Genomic DNA, 6,190 nt, shown 5'->3' with positions numbered 1-6,190 from the left:
ATTTCCATTTGGGATTTAGTTTTTCCTGTAAGCTTTAATATTTTTTAGACACCTTTTACTATGTATCAATTATCATTCCAATTAGTAATTTCAATTTGCGATTATAATTTTAAGTTAGTTGTAGTAATAAGGTTAGGTTAGTTAAGTATTTTTTAAGTTTTGATAAGTTTCTTTTATTTTTCCGTCACCTTTTATTTTTCAACCATTTTTCGTTTTTCGACCTTTTTCGACGAACTCTTTTTCTCTCTTATTTCTCGCTATTCTAGTTTTTAGGACATAGATTTTTATTCTACTTCTTATCTAAATTTCTTAAAATTACGAAAATTTATTTTAAGTGGTTAAATTGATAGACATCAAAATTTTCTGGTTCGTAGTAATAGTTAGATTTGTACGTGGACCGGGTTATTGGAGCCAAACAGTACTCAATTATATTGAGACCAAACGAATCATGCCCCTCTGCTGCATCTTTTGGCTATTCGAAACGTGGGCAAAATCAGAAAAGTCTATTGATTGGATAACTTATTATAATTTTTCTTTCCTTTTAAAAACTAATAGGATATTCAGTGAATGCACCGAGCAAGACGTTCACCACCTTTTGTACGTTCACCAGCTGTAACTAGATCAAGACATTTAGCAAATATAACCGCCGTTTATTTTTCTTTAGAATCGTCATCCAGTCGACCAAGAACTCCAACTCAAATTTCCGATAATCCATCTTTTGAACCCGACCTCACAATTGAGAATCCGGAGAATATTCAGGGACAATTCCAAGATCCAGAACCACTAATCATTCCTCCTGAACCACAAACCATTAAATCAGAATCTTCTAGTGATTCGTATTCAATAAATTCAATTATGGAAAATCTGGAACCTCTAAGTATGGAAGACCAAATGAGAGCCACACGCACGGGCCAAGGTCACGCCATTATTAAGCCAGAAGTTAATGCTCCAGATTATGAAATCAAAGGACAAATTTTACATATGGTAACTAATCAGTGCTAATATAGTGGTACGCCAAAAGAAGATCCCAACGAACATCTTCGTACCTTTAATAGGATCTGTACACTATTCAAAATCCGAGAAGTGGAGGATGAACAGATATATCTCATGTTGTTTCCCTGGACTTTAAAGGGAGAAGCCAAAGATTGGTTAGAATCGTTACCTGAAGGGGCGATTGACACATGGGATGTCTTAGTTGAAAAATTTCTTCAAAGATTCTTTCCGGCATCTAAAGCCGTGAGACTTCAAGGAGAAATTGTTACGTTCACACAAAAGCCAAATGAAACATTATATGAGGCGTGGACAAGATTCGGAAGGATGTTGAGAGGATGTCCTCAACACGGTTTAGACACTTATCAAGTAGTACAAATATTCTACCAAGGTGTCAACGTTGCTACACGAAAAGACATCGACATAACAGCTGGTGGTTCCATTATGAAGAAAACCGCAACTGAAGCTTACAAAATTATTGATAACACAGCCTCCCACTCACATGAGTGGCATCAAGAAAAAGATATCTTTCGATCATCTAAAGCGGCTAGAGCCGATTCTAGCCATGACTTTGATTCCGTTTCCGCAAAAATAGATGCTTTCGAGAGACGAATGGAAAAGGTGAATAAAGATATTCACGCAATACGAATAAGTTGTGAGCAATGCGGTGGACCACACTTAATGAAAGACTGTCACATTGAACAAACGATGGAACAACGTGAGAATGTTGTCTACATGAACCAAAGGCCGGAAAATAATTATCAGAATAATTATCAACCGCCAAAGCTAAACTTCAATCGAAATTAAAACATTCTTTACAATCCAAAAGGACCCGACAATAACTCGTATAACCAACAAGGTCCGAATAACCAACCAACTCAAAACAACACTTTCAATCAACAAAGACCTGGCTTATATAAACCACAACAACAAACCGAAGAGAAAAAGTCAAATATGGAAGACGTGGTATTCAAGCTAGTTGAATCTCAAACGCAATTTATTGAAACTCAAACCCAAACAAATGAGAGGTTTGATCAGTCATTAAGAACTCAACAAGCTTCCATTTTGAATCTAGAAAAACACGTAGGTACTCTTGCTAGCATGATGAGTGAGAGGGAACAAGGAAAGCTACCGAGTAATACTGAAGTAAATCCTCGGAAAGAGAATGTTAATATGGTGTCAACAAATTCTGAAAAACCAGCTCCAGAAGATGGGAAGGTTTTAGATGTGAGTAACAATGAAGAAGTTACACCACCACCACCACCCGAGTATGTAAAGCCAGTGGTGACACCATACAAACCACCCATCCCGTTTCCAAGAAAAGGAGTTGAGTATGAGCAAGTAATAAGTAATAAAGATTGTGATACTTCTGGAAAGAAGAAGAAGAAAAAGAATAAGAAAGTACAAGAAACAAAAGCCGTAGAAGTAAACCCGGTGAATACAATTCCACCAAAACCTCCACCTAGGGTAGGTGATCCGGGTGAATTTATTGTTCCTTGTCTACTTAGTGATTGTGTCATGTATGATGCACTGGCAGATTTAGGTGCAAGTGTGAGTGTTATGCCTCTTTCCTTATATAAGAGATTAGGTGTAGGTAAGTTAAGTCCAACGGATATGAGTGTTCGACTCTTTGATCAAACCATTAAGCACCCAGTTGGAATTGCTGACAACCTACCCGTTCAAGTAGGTAATTTAACCTTTCTAGTCGAATTTATTGTCATTGACATAGAAGAGGACCCAAACGTTCCTCTAATTTTAGGTCGACCATTCTTTGCGTCCACCGGGGCGTTATTTGATGTAGGAAATGGAAGAATGACACTTAGTAGTGGTAACAAATCGATCACCTTTATGATTCGAAAGTCTAAATCTCCACCAACCAAAACCATTGAACCAGCAAAAACGATTGGTAACAACCATGTTGTTTTACCAACTCCAACGGTAGTGCTTAATAATAATAAAACGCCTAAGTGTGGGGAAAATGAAGTAACACCTAATGATGACCTGATAACAAAGAACCCCGTTGTTGATACGAAATTAAATGACCCCGTTATTAATAGTTCAATGAAGAAACTTATTAAACGGATTCGCGATGCTAGAACCAAGGGGAACTTTAAGTTATGTAACCGGTTAGTATCCAATCTATCACCTAAAGAAAAGGAGAAACTAGTTGAAATTGTAGATATTACACAGGAATCCGACCAATGGCTTAAAGAAAAAGTCACGGATATGCAAGTTGATTATGGACCAAGAGAAATTGACGATGAAGTTAATCACAATTTCGACACCACAGCTACCTAAGTGTGGGGAGATTTAAATGTTCTAAAAAGAAAATGCTGTCTAGAGTTAATTGTTCTGTTCTTGTGTAGTTTCGAGAATGGAATCCGATTGGTCTTTTCCGCTAGCAGACACTAAAGAACTAGTTTTCTCCCACCATTCTGAATTTTTATTTTTTAGGTTTTAATTAATATGCCTTTTAAATTTAAGTTTTGTGTGATTTTAAAAACAAAATTTACTTTATTTCATTAAGTTTAAAAAATTGATTTCTAAAATTCGTCGTAAGTTGAAGACTAGGTCGTTGAACCGAAATTGCTTTACCCAAGGACGGGGCGATAAATTTTGTTATCATTATTTTTTTAATTTTATTGATCTAAAGTATGCAAAAAAAAAAATATATATATATATATATATATATATATATATATATATATATATTATATTTTATAAATTTTTAAACGTGGGATAATATATCAAACTTTAAAAATATGTATATATATGTTTGTATTTTATGTTATGTACAAAACAGGGTAAAACATCGCACTTTCAAAGACTAGCATTAAGTTCAGCAAAAGCTACTAATTTTGACGACAAGACGCAAAATATCAAATGTGATATGACAACAACATGTTTGCAAACTCGGTATTTTTAATCACTTTTCTACACTAATCACCCTCGTGAATTTATAATTAGAGTCTGATTTCATGCAAATGAGGGCATTGCATGATCTTAAGTGTGGGGAAGGGTTATAAATTCTCTCGGGTTTACACTTGGTTTATTTGCCAAATTTTGCGAAAATTTGAAAAATTTTCAACTAAATGAAATCAAAATCATGTTTATATATATTTATGAACGATGAAAACTATGTGTTAATACCGAAATTATTGTTACCTCAAAAAGGACATAAATTGAGAAACAACCCAAAACGCTTGAATTCATTTAAAATGGAATAAAGGAGAATAAAAAGGCAAAGAAAGAAACTAAGTGTGGGGAGAATATACCAAGTTATTCAATTAAAAACTATCTATCACATGTTTGTGTAAAGTTTATTGCAGGTGCTTTTTTTTTGGACTAAATTAACTGTTTTACCCGATTTATTGTAATACTTTTGAAAGAAGAGATGGATCTACACGATGAATCAATTCCATCATTAAAAGGAAGTAAAGTCTTCCGAAAAAGACACGCGCTTCTTGATTTAGGTCAAGAAGTTGTCGTCCAGACCAGCTGTAGGTTGACGAAAAATCTAGAAAAGTCATCTCTAAAATCAGCAGGAAATCCACGGACCTCAGCATCAAACAGGGTCGCTAGGTGGTCAGATTTATCCTAACCATGAGAAGGATTTATCTCGTACAATGGGGAGGCACCGTGAAAATTAGCTTGATAAGACTAATGAATCAGATCCCCAGAAAGGATAATCTCCTTAAAGATTAAAAATCAGCATTTAAGCCTGATATTACTCAATCCTTGATATTGACCTTAAAGATTGAGAATTCAAACTCATGGAATTCAATGATATCTAAACTCGAGCTTGAACGAGAAAATATTTTGATCAAAAATACAAACCGATTTGTTTTCTGAAAACCCATTTTCAATGCGTTCATCACCATTGAACGTAAAATCCTAGGAATTCACCTGGAATTCATTAGGTCACCTGAACCAAATCGGGTGTCAACCGTAAGAACGGTGGTTGCATAGCATGGTCGGAGACAGGACCTTGTGCCAGACCGAAAAAATATAGGATGATCTTTACTATTGCTCCTACCAAGGATAGTACTAGCATCCGACACGTTAATAAGACCATAATCATCTGCATGTCACGGGACATTGCCTTAACAGTTTCTTGTTCATCGCTTTCCTTTACAACCGGACGGTAGTTTACCGAAAGGTAATATACGGAACAAGTAAATTGGATGTGTGCTTTCCGATACAGGGATAGCAGTGGATTACACGAACCTAAAAGTTTTTAGCCAAAATATTGATCCACAAATATATTTTGCAACAACGAATGGTGGGTCAAATCAGAAAACTTATCTAGGGTAAAATCTAGATTGAATTTTCAAAAGATCAAATGTTTTCATAAAGATCCAATTTCCTAAAGGATCTACATTTTTATAGTCATGTGGGACTGTAAACCGCCTTTCAAATGTGCACTTTGCTTTGGAAACCGAAAGTAAATCGGCTATTTGATTGCAAGTGTCGTTGACCTAAACCCAAGGCAACTGTGGATGACACACCCACCTTTAACCATGGTTCTATCGTTACTATCATTGTTTATACCGCTCTATCAAAATCACTGATGTACAAAGTGTGAAGAATAAAGAAGTGATTCATGTGATTTGTATTATCTTATTTCAAGACTGTATTGCTTGAGGACAAGCAACGCTCAAGTGTGGGGATATTGATAAGGCTAAAAAGGAACATATATTTCATAGCATTATCCCTCAAGAAAGACAAGATTTTAGTTGCAATTGTTCTATTTTCAAGTAATATTCGTTTATATTAAATAAGTGCGAAGACAAAAGGCGAAAACGACGAATTGAAGACACAAAGGTCCAAAAAGCTCAAATGTACAAGATACAATTCAAAAGGTTCAATTTATTGATGAGAAACGTCTAAAAATGACAAGAGTACAAGTTACAAAACGCAAAGTACAAGATATTAAATTATACGAAAGGACGTTCGAAAATCCGGAACCGGTACCCGAGCCAACTATCAACGCTCGACGCAACAGAGCTGAAAGTACAAGTCAACTATGCACAAGAATATAATATAATATTTAAATAATTCATAATAAGAATAATAATAAATAATAAAAAGTTGTTAATTGAGCATAGTTCAGGGGTCATAAGTGAAAATTTCAATTTATCATTTGCCTATAAAAGGCCATCTAAATCGATGATTTAGATACACCTTTTTCCAATCTTCT

At 35.1% G+C, this 6,190-nt stretch overlaps 1 non-coding gene across 1 annotated transcript; it reads right to left on the bottom strand.

The window, feature by feature from the left end:
• Positions 1-1,239: 1,239 nt before the first annotated feature.
• Positions 1,240-1,346, bottom strand: LOC139865137 (small nucleolar RNA R71). The gene has a single exon (XR_011764662.1). It is a non-coding gene; the product is annotated as a small nucleolar RNA R71 (small nucleolar RNA).
• Positions 1,347-6,190: the final 4,844 nt, after the last annotated feature.

Source organism: Rutidosis leptorrhynchoides, chromosome 8, assembly GCF_046630445.1.
Source record: "Rutidosis leptorrhynchoides isolate AG116_Rl617_1_P2 chromosome 8, CSIRO_AGI_Rlap_v1, whole genome shotgun sequence".
Classification (NCBI taxonomy): Eukaryota; Viridiplantae; Streptophyta; class Magnoliopsida; order Asterales; family Asteraceae; genus Rutidosis; species Rutidosis leptorrhynchoides.
Note: the sequence above shows the minus strand (reverse complement) of the source record. Positions and strands in the feature narration are given on the sequence as shown.